Source organism: Xiphophorus hellerii, chromosome 11 (assembly GCF_003331165.1).
Source record: "Xiphophorus hellerii strain 12219 chromosome 11, Xiphophorus_hellerii-4.1, whole genome shotgun sequence".
NCBI lineage: Eukaryota > Metazoa > Chordata > Actinopteri > Cyprinodontiformes > Poeciliidae > Xiphophorus > Xiphophorus hellerii.
Genome location: NC_045682.1, coordinates 11,219,358 through 11,236,108, shown reverse-complemented (window position 1 = coordinate 11,236,108; position 16,751 = coordinate 11,219,358). Strand labels below are relative to the sequence as shown.

General features: G+C 38.0%; 1 protein-coding gene and 1 long non-coding RNA gene across 3 annotated transcripts in view; one reads left to right on the top strand and one right to left on the bottom strand.

The window, feature by feature from the left end:
• Positions 1–16,751, bottom strand: part of ppp3ca (protein phosphatase 3, catalytic subunit, alpha isozyme) — a 205,037-nt gene that overhangs the window by 60,699 nt on the left and 127,587 nt on the right. The gene's annotated exons all lie outside the window — the stretch shown is intronic.
• The window catches only part of LOC116728592 (uncharacterized), a 32,280-nt gene that overhangs the window by 7,159 nt on the left and 8,370 nt on the right, over positions 1–16,751 (top strand). Inside the window, exon 2 of the long non-coding RNA XR_004341003.1 lies at positions 5,520–5,605. This is a non-coding gene — a long non-coding RNA (uncharacterized LOC116728592). The remainder of the gene's footprint in view (positions 1–5,519; positions 5,606–16,751) is intronic.

The window sequence follows — 16,751 nt, the reverse complement described above, 5'->3', positions numbered from 1 at the left end:
AATCATCAACCATAATCATTACATAGTTAAATCATTACAGATCATTATTCAGAAATACTTTGCAGAAAGTTATTGAGTGATTACTTATACTATTGAGTGATTACTTATACTCATGTTACCAATTGTATTCATACATATTCAACTTAATTAACTTTTAATCAACCCACAAGATTGCTTATTTTCTCTCAGGCCTTCGTGCGCCTTTTCTGCGTGCACCCGGAAAGATCTCACACCCCATGCCAGTTTTCTTGACAGTATGTATGTATGTATGTATGTATGTATGTATGTATGTATGTATGTATGTATGTATGTATGTATGTATGTAATTTCTGTTGTGATACAGGTCCTACATTTTATTGACAATGGCCTTTAAAGGGTCTTAAAAAGTCTTAAATTTGATTTGATGAAATCAGGTTTCCTGTGATGGACTGCTTACCGTGCTTACCTGTCAGGGTGACCCCGCTTCGCAACTACTAACTACTGGACATAGGCACCAGCTGCCCTCACAACCCCACTAGGGATAAGCTGGCTGGCTGGCTGGCTGGCTGGCTGGCTGGCTGGCTGGCTGGCTGGCGTCAAATTGTTCCAAAAATAACACAGCATGACACTCCCACCACCGTGTTTCCATGGAGATGGTGTGTTCAGGGTAATGGCGGCTGTCATTTTTTTAGATATAGATGCATTTTGTAAGTAAGTGAAAAACTTTTTTTTTGTTTCATTTAATCAGAGCACATTGTGTGTCCTGGTTGTTGTATTCTTTCCTTTCAGATTTTGTTGGGATCAAATCATTATTAATATATATTTAGAAACAACATGTATATGGATTTACTGTCTAATGGTTTATACAACTTGCGCATGTTGTTGCACAAAGAAGCAGGAGTTAGACACAGCGTTTTCATATTTCCTTCTTTAATCTGGAGAATCTGCATATAGACACACCGGCTTTATGTTCCCTCTCTATGGGGACTAAAACTTTTCTCTGGTCTCTTAAAGATTTATGTAAACTCATGCAGATGCAAGGTGCACTTAAGCTTCCCAGGACACATCAAGGGTGAACTTCAATTTTCCACTAGGTGTTTTTCTCTTGGACATCTTTTCTGTCCCCTGAAGATGTGCAATTAAAGTGACTCTTGGAACCATTTTAAAAATATTCACATGCTGAGATGTCTGGGCTCTGCTAATCATGTCTAATGATACAGTTCCGGATGATACAGGCATTTAAAGGCTAACAAAATTACATTCTTTAAACCAAATGGAGAGAAAAAAATGTATGAAGACAATTCACTTTTCTTTCATTCAATCTGAGACAGTGAGGTGTCTCAGATTAACTCCACTGCATCTAAAATGCTTGATATGTTCTATTTGATTTCAAAGGAATGTCTCACTACATGGGAAAACAAAACCATGAGATAGTTCTAGAATCTTTCACTCTATTGAACATTTTGCAACAAATGAATGGCTTTCATTTGTTGCAGGCCACGAAAAAGTGATTTACCATGTGGTGTTAGTCATTGAGCCATGCTAAAGCCACCAAGCTGCTGATATTAATTTCAAATTGTCTAAATGAAATACTCCAAATACCAAACCCAACTTTCTTGAGTTATAAAACTTCCAAATATGGTATTGGCTAAAAAAAACCCAAAAACAAATAAAAACTTTGGAGGAAATGCTGCTTCTGTAAAAGCTGTGTAGGTTTTAGCAGTACAGTATCTCATGATTTCATTACACTTAACAAATAAGAAAAAATACAGTTAAATGGTTCAGGAAGGCAAATCCAGTCTGTAGAACACAGGACCTCAAAAACCAACTCATCATGCCCAGATTAAAAGACATTTGCAGCAGAAGGGATGTCTGAAGGACTTCACACAGTCCTGTTCAGTCTGTTCTAGTTTAGTCCGCTGTAACTGAACTTTGGCTTGTCTGTCTAGAAAGTCAGGTTTGTATGTGGAGGTGTGAATGCGTAATCGAAGTCTGATGTGACCCCAAAAACACAAAGTCTGGTAAAAATGTAACAGATGTTACAATTTTGCTTTATTGCTGAAATACAAACAAACTTGACCTGATCTAACTGTTTTATATTAAATGCCAGCTATTAAACTGTTAGTCCACATAGCAGGGTGTGGGGCCCCGTTCAGCAGCTTGAGGCCATCTTCTCCAACCCCGGCCCTGATCAGACCTTCCCAGCATGTCTTGGTAGTGTTTTGGAACTGAGGCAGTCATCAGCATAAATTGATGTTTTCCCCTACTTCCATAAAGAAGCAGCATTGCATCGTAAAGCTGATGAGCCTGCAGCAACTGGCATCTGCACACCCCCGACTTCCAAAAACTACTTCCCACCTTGCAGCTGATTAACAACACTCTCCTGTTTTCATAATACTATTTAAAGCAAATAATGAATCAATTTCATATCTAGTATTTTAATGTGGAGTATTTATTCTTCAATTGCAAGAGAATTTAATATGCCTGAGGATGGAGGGTCGGTGGGCGGACAGGAATGGGCGGAGAGTAGGGAAACCAGGGGGAAAGGAGCAGATAAAGAGTATTTATGGTGGCTGGGGAGTAATGTAGGTTTTGCATCAAACCCGTAGCTGAATTTTGAATGCATGTAGAAACCATCACATGGCTTATCAAATGCCACAAAAAGGGTTCAAACAGAAAATAGGTGGATAAATGAGATTTATGCTCAAAAATGTGAGCATAAACCTTCACCTTATTAACTCAATATCTCACACTTCTGTCAACAGAAAAAACATAGTTTTTTTATGTTCTACATTTTTTAAAAATTAATGATCAGATCAAATCTAGAACTATATTTCATTTCAGCTTCTGTCTAAGATGGACTTCTTTCAATTACCCCACACTCTTCAGTTTCTGTTTTTCTCTCCAAATCAGCTGCCTGTATTTCTTTTTGAAGTGTTTTTTTTTGTCTTTCTATTGGAGCGAGATCAAGGGGAACAAACACAAACCGTACATAAGCAATTTTCTCTTTGCCCTCAACAATGTCATCGTTTCTGCAGTTCTCTATGAGCACGGGCTGAAGACAAAGATGGCGAGTGCTCACGGAAAAATAACAGAAGTTGTATTGATGGAAAATTATGGTTGAACTTTGCTGACCGAGCTCAGATAAAATAACTCAATAACCAGTTTTCCCCTCAGATTCCCGCTGTGCTCCCCTTCAGGAACTCTGATTTGTTGTTGCAGAGTGTTTTTTCAAAGTGTGCCACTTCTTTGTTTTAAAGAGACAGCAGCCCAGTAAAACGGGAACAGTTTCATGTGTTAATTTAATAGTAAAGGTAATTTTAGATTATTTCATTAATGAACACATTAATGAAATGCGTTTTGCATTGTCACACCTGGCTGGCAAAACGCACCGCGCACACATAAATGAACACAAAATTCCAAAACAAACAAAGACAGAAATGCAGCAAATAGCAAAATACGCAGGTGGTCTGCAACCTCCAGACCACTAGAAGGAGTCTGGAGCAGGTAATATTAGCAACGTAAACATTCTGCTTTTCTATAATATTGTAAAATACTATGTACTTCTTTCTTTGTCCAATCTTCTTCTGGACATCCCGTTACATCATCACATCCCATCTTAGGGTCCCATATATTAGGTGAGCAACTTCCCCTAGTAGTCAGGAGTCCTTCCAGCTCCTTATCGCCCCCTACAAGCTGAAGTGAAAACTTCAACTGAGAAATTCGGCTAAGCTACAGCATAAATATAGACCACCAAATGCTTGGGCTTTGAAAGAAGAAGAAAAGAAAAAAAAACAAAAAGTGAAAATTATCTTTTTTTTTGAAAGCAAGCATGATTTTTGATACAGTGCAAAAGAGAGATAAATTAATTTCTCCATCATGATGCCACAGTTTGAAATGTGTAAAATCTAAATTGAAGTATAGCCCATATGGAAAAGAAATAGAAGAAGCATTTAAAAAAAATAAGCCTTATATTGTCTAAAGTACAGTATATGTTTTGTATATTCTATAAGGCAGATATGATTTACTCTTGAAAGTGGCCACTTTTGCATTTATTTTGTACAATATAATAAAATGATAGAACCATATGTCAACATATGCTCTCCATATACTTTTTTCATTTTTTACTATGTTTTTTTAAAACACTTATTATTTTCATATATGAAGAAATCAACACAGGCAAAAATGCAGGGATAGAACATTTTCCTTTTTAAACAGGTGTAACCTGGCAACAAATGACCCTGACCAATTTACTAAAGAATATGTTCATGCAATTTAAGAGTTTGGTGTAAGAGAGACATTTTTACTTTTGGCACAAAGCTTTGTGATTGTGCTGCCGATGCTGGAGGTCTGTATCCCAGGTCACCTCTCAAGAGTTGCACCTATGTCTGAACACCAAACATGGAAAAGGAATATCAGTGCAATTGTTGATCTAAAAGAACCAAATAAAAATCAAGAAAAGAAAGATATTTACATAATTTCTATATCACTCTATTTGTCTATTCTTTTAAGTTTCTTGACTTAAATCAGTACATAATAAAACACAAGGATAAATGCTAGAGCAAACATGCTTTACTGGCCCGCCATGCTTTACTAGACACTATTAACGGTTAGCCCTGCCGCTTGTCTATTTAAATATGAACGCGATGTGTGACCATGCAGATCTCACATTGATATGCTGTGCCGCCATGACAGTCTAGTGACTCTGCGTTGCCTTTGAATGGCATATGGTGATATTTAACTTTACAAATCGTAGCTCTCACTAGGCTAAATACAAACGTTTTTTATTATAATGAAAATAGAAGATTTAAATAAAAAATAATATTATTTGGTAAGAAAGTCATAATATCAGACAGTAAAATGTTAATTTTAGATGGCAGGACTCTGCCACCTAAAATAAGAGGGTATAAAGCAGCATTTAGGCTAAATGAATGTAAGAATAATTAAATAGTAAATAAAAAAAACCTTCTAAAAGTTGATGTTTCTTTACATATTTTGTAACATTGTCTGTGGGTTTGCAAAAGGATATACAGTTATAACTATGTCTAAAATCTGCTTTTTATCAACCTATTCTTGTCCACATAACATAATCAGTTTGGGTTGTATTTTATATGTATAGTATGTTTCACATTTATGATGCTACAAGTAGATTACTTGCAATAGCTGAGTTTCATGGATGATTGATTTTTCTACTAAGGATATTTTATGTGAAATTACTGTCAATTGTTGTTCTGATAAGTAGCTAAATTATATAAATTTCATTTGTGTGAATTTACTAAGGACATTGTATGTGAAACTACTATCATATATTATTCTGATAAGTACCCAAACTATATGTTTCATTTTGTGAAAATTTACTAAGGATCTTATACTATCAGTGTGTTATGCATTAAGTGTAAGTTTCAAACAAAATAGATAAAAACCTTATAAGAATTATCTTTTCCATATGGGAACGGTTTAGCATGTCAGAAATGTACCACCATCTATGACTGTAAGTCTGGTAAAAACCAGACCCTCGTTCTACGCTTTTCTTCGTACAGATGTTCAGGATCCTCTGCTGTTGAGAAACGATTACTTCCTGGAGGCGTGACCTGTGGTGATCCTGTCAGTAACGTTGGCCTGTGCCGTATGTCATGTACCGATTTGACGCTATGGAGCTACACTGTAGAAACCGTCCTCCAATGCAAAGAAAGAAGTGCTGAACTGAACAAGGCAGCTGTTAATGTTAATTGGATGTTTGGAAGCGTGGCCAACATGAACTTAAAGGCTTTGTTCTCTTCCTCCACTGCTGTTGTTAAAGCTACAGACAGACTTTAATTCTAAAACAGAGCAGAAAATCAACGTCACCATTCACAACTTTTTCTTCTGTTGTCTCATAACAATTTTGAATTTCTAAATTCTTATGAGGAACAGCAATCGTACAGACTGTTGAGAAGACTTAATGTGTTGTTTAGAAACTTCTAGAGACTATTGAATTTCTTTTTTTAAGTTTTTGTGGCCTTTACTTGCAGACAGGAAATGGGTAGAGGGAAAAGGAGGGACGACATGAAGCAAAGGTTAATAATAGTTTCTGTATATGAGGTGCTACACGAACTGCAGCAGCAAGGATTTCATTTAAGCAAAACTTATTTACAGCGCTCCTGACCTAGAGAAAATAAAGTTCATGAGAAACATGTGAATTATGTTTTAAGTCTGGATTTAATTTGAGAATATCTCGTAGGAGGAAAACTATGTGCTAAGCTATGATTAGGACACTTGTCTGGACCAATGGATTGAGTCTGGGACACTATGGCATTTTTGTAAGCAAGTAGTTGTTTCTCTTTAATAACTGAGATGAAGTTTGACGGATTCAACTACTTTGGCCATCATGCAAAGCCAACTGAAACCAAATGCAGAAATCTCTGGTCTGATCAAACCTTCAAGCTACAACAACAGAGTAACATATTTTTGTGAATTTTAATCAGTAACCATTAAAACCATCATATACTTTGAAACTGGAAACATGGCCATGACTGTAACAACCTGCTAAAAGCATTTTTGTTTATTTTTAGCTACCGGTATTTAGTTCTTCAGTATGCTCTCCTTTTATTTGATTTGTTTTCCTCTTTGGAAATGATTGCTTCAGTTTGAATTGTAAAGCGAAGCATTGAGCATTTACATTAATTAAATGAGTCACGTCTTATTGTTGTTTGCTGATGTCAATACATTACATTTATAGACGGCCTTCACCTTCAAGAATCCTTGAGAAGGTTTTTCATTTTCAGTACCTGAAACAGCAGAATATTGTTGAGGTTTTCCAATTTGATTTCTACAGCACTGCTTCTGCTCTTTACACCAGATTTAATTACATATTTCTTGCTACTGACTCTGGTGATAGTGTTGATATAACAGCTGTATTTGATATAGTGGATTAGAGAATTAAAATGTCTCAATTGGAGCACTTGGTGGGCCTTATGCCTAGTTCATACGGAAAGATTTATGCCCTGATTTCTCACCCTTGTCAATCTTTAGAATGCCCTGATTATCGAGATGGCTCTAAAGATAATCTTAAAAAACATTCCTGCTGTGTGTGGCGTGCTAAGATTGATCTAGTTTGCTTGGTAGGACTTCAGGACCGCTCCAGTCTGAAATCGGGGATATTCAACTTGTTGGTTTATCTTGGGCCGATATTGCAGCGTGTGTAGTGTTCCCTGGGGACAAACGACGCCTGTGGAATGTGTGGTGTAGCCAATCAGAAAATGACTGTCTTAGTGCATCAGAAAGTCACTGGCACAGACATTGGAGATGTGAACCAGGCCTAAGGGACAGAGCAGTGAACTGCTTCAGAACTTCCTTAGGATATCCAACATAGTTTTAACCTCTCTTGGTGACGTCCCACATGGCTCAATTTTAGGCCCCCCTTCTCTTCTCTCTTTATTTGCTCCATACTACACAAACATGTCACATCTTTTCACTATTATGCCAATTAAACTCAGATTTATGTCCCACTAACAAGAAAAATGTATTCTGTGCTGGATCACATCTAGATGATTTAAACAGCTGGATGGCTTTCAACTTCCTACAGTTAAATGAAAGTAAAACTGAAGTCGTATTTTTTGGTAGCACAGCTGAAACCTCCCTCCGTAGATACAAGCTCATGGACCAGCTACACTAAAACAACCATCACTAATTTTGGGGTTAAAGTGGACATTTCAGTTTCAGTCATTGGTTCAAGCTTTTAACATTTGAGGCAACTGACTAAAATAAAACAATTTTTTCCCAGAAGCACTTTCAGATTGTTATTTATTTGTTTATTATCACGTGTCTTTTATGTATAGGTTAGTGTTGTTGTTTTTTTTTATAAATCAGCTTTAGAGGGTAAAAATAGCTATTTTAACTTTGCTCCACTAGCTGCTGATACATTTTAGGATTAAATGTAAAACACTTTATATAGATTTTTTGACATCCTCCATAGTTTTGTTCTTTTTTTACCAGGCGTAAGTTTAGAGAGAACCTCTGATTCCATGGAAAAAAACCTTCAGTCCCAAAATGTAACAAGGCTACTGAATTGTTACAGTTTAATGACATTTATTGGTTGGTGCCACCAGATGGCACTAATCCTTGTCTTTAGTCCTTTAAGACATCAGAGGAGTTGTTACAATGTAATCTCACTCAGATAGTTTGTAGAAACTTTCACCTATGTATACTTGGATACAGCAGATACATTTAGCTGCTGCTTTTTATCTTGGTGTCTTTATCTTCTGCTGCTGCTATTAGAACAAGCTTGTGTTGACATTTACAAGCAGCTATTTCTCAGAGCGTGCTTGTTGGGATTATAGTGGGATAAATCTCAGGGCCTTTCCAGATCACCTGACAACCAGCAAAAGGCCACATTTGTTGCTTCACCTCTCTTAATGAAAAGAAACCAAAGTCAGGCAACCTGTGAACCTGTTGTTTTCTGTTCTTCCTCCTGCTCCCCTGAAGTGAAGGAATTACCTTGAAGCAGCAGGAGGGGAGACAACGCAGGTCAGAAAAACAAGGAAATATAAGTGTTACAGATTTATTATTCTGTCTTTGCTTTAGTTTCACAGACTGTTCTTAAGTACTTTTGTCCTTGGTCACTTATTTCTAACAGCTCATTTTAGTCTTATGTTTAGTTTTTGAAAACTGCTTGAAAAATAATTTTATGAATACAATTTGGAAAGAGTTGAAATGTGATATGGAATAAAAATTAGACGTGTGAATATTCATAATGAGAGAAATATTTGGGAGGTAGGATTTAATAAACTTTGGCTTCTTAATCCTTTTCGAACTCCGTTTTTTACTTTTGATTATGATGGTACTGAACCAGGTTGGCCTGTTCTGTACAGTCATACATCGCCTTCAGGTCAGGGGATGCACAGACTTACAGTGCAACCAGGGCTGAGCTGAAGAAGGGAATCAAGAAGGCCAAACACCACTACAAAAGGAAGGTGGAGGATCATTTTTCTAACGCCAACCCCCGACGTATGTGGCAAGGCCTTCAGATTCTCACAGACTACAAGAACCCCAATACCACCCCTGCTTCTACAGATGTCTCCTTCCTCAACGAACTTAACAACTTCTATGCTCGTTTTGAGAGAGGGAATACCACAACTGCAACCAAAGCAGCTACCACCCCAGGCCAACAGCCACTGACTTTCCTCCCCACTGACGTAGGAGCGGCTCTGAGCAGGATTAAATCCCACAAGGCTGCGGGTACTGATGGCATACCTGGACGTGTCCTCAGAACGTGCTCTGGGGAGCTGGCAGGAGTGCTGACTGACATCTTCAACCTGTCCCTTGCCCGCGCTGTGGTACTGACCTGCTTCAAGTCTACCTCCATCGTCCCAATCCCCAAGAATGCCAACCCAACCAGACTCAATGACGACCGCCCGGTAGCCCTTACCCCCATCATTACCAAGTGCTTGGAGCGGCTGGTTCTAGCACACCTCAGATCCTGTCTCTCCCCCACACTAGACCCCCACCAATTTGCATACAGGCAGAACAGAAGCACAGAGGATGCAGTCTCTATAGCGCTGCACTCTGTCCTTTCTCACCTGGACAGTAAGAACACTTACGCCAGACTGCTGTTCTTAGATTTTAGTTCAGCATTCAACACTGTCATCCCATCACAACTCATCACCAAACTCACAGACCTCGGCATCAGTTCACTCATGTGTAAGTGGTTGCTCGACTTCCTGACCAGTCGACCTCAACATGTCTGGCTGGACAACCACCTGTCATCCACCATCATCATAAACACCGGAGTGCCACAAGGCTGTGTGATGAGTCCCTTCCTCTACTCCCTCTTCACCTACGACTGCAGACCTGTCCATGGCTCTAACGCCATCATCAAGTTCGCAGACGACACCACGGTGATCGGCCTCATCAGAGATAATGACGAGGCCGCTTACAGGGAGGAGGTAGACCGTCTGGCTGAGTGGTGCGACAAAAACAACCTGCAGCTGAATACCGAGAAGACCAAGGAGCTTATCGTGGACTTCACGAGGAACGCTGACCCACATCCACCCATCCACATTAAGGGGACAGTGGTGGAGCGTGTGGACACCTTTAAGTTCCTGGGAGTCCACATCTCCGAGGACCTGACTTGGACGACCAGCTGCTCCAAACTCATTAAGAAGGCGCATCAGCGCCTCTTCTTCATGAGGACCCTGAGGAAGAACCACCTGTCCTCAGAGATCCTCACGAACTTCTACCACTGCACCATTGAGAGCATCCTCACCAACTGTATTACAGCTTGGTACGGGAACTGCTCTGTCTCCCACCGGCAGGCGCTGCAGAGGGTGGTGAAAACTGCCCAGTATATCGCCGGGGCACCGCTCCCTGCCATCAAGGACATCTACAGGAAGCGGTGTTTGAAAAGGGCCGGGAAAATCACAAAGGACTCCACTCACCCAGCACACATACTCTTTTCCCTCCTGCCCTCTGGGAGGCGTTACAGAAGCCTATGGACCAGAACCACCAGGCACCGGAACAGCTTCTTTCCCACAGCTGTCACGCTTTTGAACGCCTCCTGACATAAAACATAAACTATAAGGACTGTACTCCCCTATCCTCTCATACAACAATAACACATGGACTATCCTCACACACACACATCACGGACTGTTTTCTTCGCACACACATACAACCTGTAAATTTTATCTGCCATTATTTATCTATAATCCATTCCCTAACATTCTTGTATAATCTGTATAATCTGTGCATATAGCTCCCATATTTATATTTATATTTATACACAATATCTATATCTCTTGCTATAACCCCTTATAGTCCATACACATAGTCTTGTTCACCTGTAAATAAATATTTATATCTCGTAGAGCACTTCTGGATAGAATCAAACTACATCTCGTTGCTTGTACTTGTGACAGTGCAATGACAATAAAGTTGAATTCTATTCTATTCTATTCTATTCTATTCTATTCTATTCTATTCTATTCTATTTAGCAGGTATAAAACACACAGTCAGTGGCTTCATTTATTCCATTAGATGTAATTTTGACTTGAACCTTGAATTATATTTTTTGCAGGTGTAATATTAAGTTCCATGTTCTTGCAATTGAGTTGCACTTTTTGTACTTATTTAAGGCAGCTGAAGAAAATCCATTTCATTCCCTCAGAATCATGCTGCCACCACCGTGTTTCGCCATATCACTGCAACCAAAACTACAAGATCATAATGAAGCTATAAAAATAACCAATTTGTAAAAAATTACATTTTTTTTTTACAAAAAAATTTTCAATAAAAAGGTTTTGTTGAACTTTTTTTAATTTTTACAATGTTTAGTCATCTCCAAAATGATAAATTATCCTCCCCAAAGGTTTTCAATATTTTGTCAGAAATTATTTTATTCTATAGTTTTTCCTGTTTTTTAAAAAGGTTTTACTTTGATATAACCTTTAATTTTCTATCCAGTTTTGTCCTTTGCACATTGTATAGACAAAACAAACCAATGTGGCTTTTTCTGCTATTGCAAAAGTAACTTTGAATTTCCATAAAGGTACAGTGCTTGAGTACAGTAGAGTATTTTAGTCTAAATTGTCGGGAAGTAATCTCTTGGCCACTGAAACTGTTTGCTCATTTGTCCCTCCTTTCTTTTCAGCAGCATTTTTTTCCTTTTAATGTTTTCTCCCTCTTCTTATTAATCAATCTTCCGTTCTGTCCGCCTTATTGCTTTCTCCTCTGTCTCTCTCCATCATGTAACTTAGTGTCAGTTTCAGGTTCAGCTGACTAAGCAGCAACGGCCATTAAGTCCTGAACACTCAGCCAGTGAACATAAGGTTTTTGTTGTTGTTTTTTATAGTGTGGGTGTGACTCTGTGCTAGCCGTAGCTCCAGTTTCTCAGATCTGAGTAAAACTTGTGGAGTGAAAACAGAACCAGGATGTAAACTGGTTGGTAATCATGTTAGGAAACATGTTTGGATATTTAAAGTACAAAGAGCCTTCACAGCATTGTAGTCAGTGTTTTACATCCAAACAGGTTGTTTTGTTTGTTATAGATTTCCTGATTCTTCTACTACCATTCTTCCTATAAGATGTTTGTGTTTATGTGTTTCTTAGTTTTTTTTGCAAATATGCTGCTGTGTCTTCTGGCCAAATCCCTCCACTTAGTTCTCATCTGCTTAAAATGTACAGTTAAATAATGATGTCTTATCGCCCTGACGTCGTGTACATGGATACCTGAACGTTCCAGACTGCCAAAACTTACACAATTAAAACTCAAAACACAAAAAACCCATCACTTCTGATAGGAAAATAGTCATAATTTTGAGTTTTAATGTTGTAATTATGAGAAAAAAGTTGCAACTTCAAGTTTTAAAGTCATAATTCCAAGAAGAAAAGTTGCATTTTTGATCTATAAAGTTATAATTCCTAGAATAAAAGTCATATTTTGTAGTTTTAAAGTCAATTCCAAGAAGAAAAGTCATAATAATGAGAATGAAAGTTGTAATAAGTTTTACAAGTTTTTAAGCAATTATGACTTTTACTTCTAATTGACTCTAAGACTCAAAATTTTGACTTTAAAACTTGTAAGTGTAACATAAAAGTTTGTAATTGTGACTTCCTGTTGGGTGTTTATTTTCTCTTTCATGGCCAGAATGGGCTTCCATACACTACACCATGGTCTTTAAACTTCATTATATTTTTGTACAAAAAATACCCACCTAAACAAAGCAGATTTATAAAGGTGTAAAACTTTGCTGTACTCACATTAGCTCCATGGAGGATGTGGAAATAAAAAGCAGACCTGTGTGTTTGTGAGACACAACTGCGGCTCTCTGGCAGAGGTTTAGAGGTTTGGCAGCCATATTCTTTCTCATTTGGCCATTTTCTCAGCAAACACTCTTCTTCCCTGCCCCGTTAATAATGATTGTGTTTCTTCACTCTTCTCTTTCCTCCCTGATTGATATTTCCGCCCCTCCTCCTCCTACAGTCCATCAATACTGAATTTGGAGGAAGAAGAGACATTTTCAGGAATGATGATGGCTGCTGGAGCTTCGGTTTGATTCTCGGTGTGCATGTGAGCGTGTTTGTGCAGAACTAATGTGATTGTATGTCAGCTTCTAAAATATCTGTGTGAAAACCACCTCTGTTAAGACAGAATCAGATTAGTCCTTCAGCCAGACACTGAGCATAGAGTGAGTAGGTGAATGAAACATATCTTCTCCTAAATTAGGAACAGTCGAAAAAAAAAAAGAAAAAGTTTGACCTCTCGTGGCATTAGAGAGATGATTAATTTGCCGTCTAAGAGAGAAAGATGAAGGGATGGAGGGGGAGGTTGTGAAGTGGCCCTTGTGTCCTCCTGTTCCGTAATAGGATTGTTCGCTTACTGACGTCCTGATTAAAATGGAAATTCAATGAATCGCCCATCTCACTTGGACATATAAAAACCCATTATGTGCTCGTCCAGAAGCTCACAAATCTGTCCAATGCAATTAATACCGGTGGGTGGGGAAACCACCATGTGACCTGCTGGAGGTGACGGCAGAAAGTAATTGACACAAAGAGGTAGGGAGAGGGAGATGACTAAAATAGTCGTCATAAAAAAAACAAATCATATGAAAAAGTCTGTCTAAGACAAAAACAATTGTCTAATTTGGACACAAAAACACCGTGTCCAAATTAGACCAAAAGGTCATGATTGTTTAAAGGGGAGAAAAAATAACCAAGCCTAATAAATCTTTAACGTATAGACACATTGCAATGTAACATCACACACAGGATGACTACCATTGGTTTTATCAACATGCAATGAATCTGCAGTTATAAGCTTTGATATAATGACTGTGTCATTAAATCACCGAGTTTAGTTTTAAAATTAGGCAAAAAAAATTGTAGTGCTGCTGCTAAAACAGTAACTATCATATCAATAAGAACATCTTTTCCACTCATTACACCAACACTGTCTGTCTGGCTCCCTGATCTGCACCACTTCCCCTCAGTCCAGCAGACCCCCTGTGGAGAACAGTGACAACATGCAGACACAGATGTGAAAATGGGGAAAAAAGGGTTTGGATGCAGAGAGGATTGGACACGACAATTTTCTGCCCAGCGGGATGGACATGCATGAGCAGCCTAATCAGCTAAGGAGGGCACAGCAGGGAGGTGGAAGAGGGGGTGGGGGGCTCTTCACACCTCAGCGGTCTCACAACGAGGCTGTGTGCAGATGAAATATGTTTGACACAGAACCGGTCCGGATCGGAGCCAGGTCTGACCTGAAACTCCCAAACAGAGGACTAAAGGGGTAAAGGAGGAATTCTGACCTCTGACCTCAGCTTTCACTTGTTTTAGTTTCTGTCTTCTAATTAATTTCTCCATCAGGTGGTATCTCTGAATCTGTTCAGATAAAAATATGGAACGGTTCCAGTTTAGTCTAATCTCAGGTCAAATAAAAAACAAGATTTTTTTTTTCTGACAACAAGGAGCGTCTGGTGTTCAAGTGATGAATTCTATGGCCACCACAAACACTAGCTGCATTTCCATTGACCATGAGATTGCACAAATTGGAATTACATTTTTTTAAACAAATGGAAATATGTCAATAAAAAATCAAAGTTCTTTCTCCATGATTAGTTGGTTTTTCAGCCATATTGAAATTAGTTTATTTCACCAAACAATTCTGTGTGAAAGCGAACCTCACCAGTTGAAAATATAACCTAGTCTACCAGACTATCAAGTTCCCCTCCTGGATTGCCATGTTTTTAATTCCATCCTAATCGTCAACTCAGTCTTGCTTCCTTGTCCTTGTTGAAGAAAAATATCCACACTGTATATCAAACTACGTTTAAAAACATCCATTTGCCGTTTAGTCACTGCCGATCGCCTCCTGCTTCAAGCCAAACCACAAACAGATTCAGAATTTTATTTCAACAATCTCTATTTTTGTGCCACCCTTCCAAAAAGAACAGGTACTGTCCACAACCTATCAACAGACTCTCCTACCTCTCTGCAACTCCTCCAGAGCCACCAGAAGCTTCTTGGCTACTCCTCTGGTTAATGCTATTGCTGCCTCCTTGTTTAGGGCTTGGTAAATGCTGGCGTCTTCCTCATTGGTTTTGGTTTGATTTTAATATCAGGGCAAGTCAAGATCTTCTTCCTTTTAGCTTCAAAATAAGAGCCTCAGTTGTAGGTATCATAGGTTGTCTGGGCAAAAGAACTGACCTGGGTACATTACACATGACCAGATGAACTAACATGCTAACATCAACCTGGTATTGCTTAGTGATACATACTTATCTTTTCCAGAAATATTGTGGAGTTTCAGTGTCTCAGGATGTTGTGCCTTGAGTTTTCAAACAGAAGAAAACTGAAGTCACACACAGTTGGACTGGTGCGAATGTCAATCAGTTATTGGGTATGAACTTGTGTTCATTAAATAGCAATATTTAAGTGTTTAGCTGCGTCTGAGTGGGAGGGTTAAACTTTGCCTCGACTGTCCAACTAGTAAAAACTGAAACTCTGTGTTCTGCTTCACAGTCTGAGGAAATGAAATAAAATTACTGTTTTAAGACAGAATGAGGATGAGGGTGCATATCTGTCCAGTGATAATTATTTTCCTCTTTTATTACCCTCAGAATACAGAAACCAAAGTTAAGTTGATTAGATCTCAGACTGGAGAGGAAGGAATCTCATTTGGATTCAAAGACAGTTTTAGATGAGATAAAACTAAAGAAACCAAAGAAACTCTCAATATTGGTGCTTCTATACATACAAACCTTAGCGTGTAAAGAGGTATTATAGGTGTAAAATCAGCACAATCACCATATCAAATATTCTACTGTGCACTAGCTCTGTGCTCCAGGCATCTATGGATGTGAACAAAGATAAGAAAAAAAGTTTATGAGAGATGAACCCGATACAGAAGTTCTGTTTTTCCTCCAGTTGTTGGAAATTATTACAATGAGTTCTTATTTTGACCCCTAGTTCTCATAGTCTGTGTAGGTTAGAAACAAAGTGCTCTCTTTTTCAGCTGTAAAGTTAACTAAAAATCATCTGATTCGCAGTAAAACCAGAAATATAAACTAAACTATGAAAAACAGATTCTTGTCTTACCAGATGGTTTAATCTATTATTGATTGATTTAAAAAAAAATAAATAAATAAATAAAATTAAAGTTATTTAGTTTAATCGGCACACAAACTCCAGCAACTGTGGATCATAAACCAAACGCAGTCTGTCATTAAGGAATGAATTCAGAAAAACTGCAGAAGAAACTTTTCACATGACCAGGAACGATCACTTATCAATGATCACTGATCATTGACATGCTAATTCCTTATCAAGTCTAAGAAATTATTAACAAAATGGCTTAACTTTACAGCTGAATTATTCCATGAATAACTTTTTTTTAACTACTGGCATGCAATCTTGATGAAAAGACAAAAGGAATAATATACATATTGAATGATAAAATAAGAATCAAATCAAATTATAGATAGATAGATAGATAGATAGATAGATAGATAGATAGATAGATAGATAGATAGATAGATAGATAGATAGCATTTATTGTCATTGAACAGAATTCAACGAAATTTCCATTGCATTATTGAATGAACTATGACCAAATGAAATGGAATATTGGAACATAAGTTCAAAAATTACTTACTAAAAAAAGCTTACTAGTTTAGCAAGGAAACAAGGGAAAAATCTGATTTGCAGAACCATAAATGTAGTAAAACAGTTGCTGAACAGAGTACATTTCGAGCATGTTAAGATTACTGTGGTACAAAAAATGTGTCTTTTG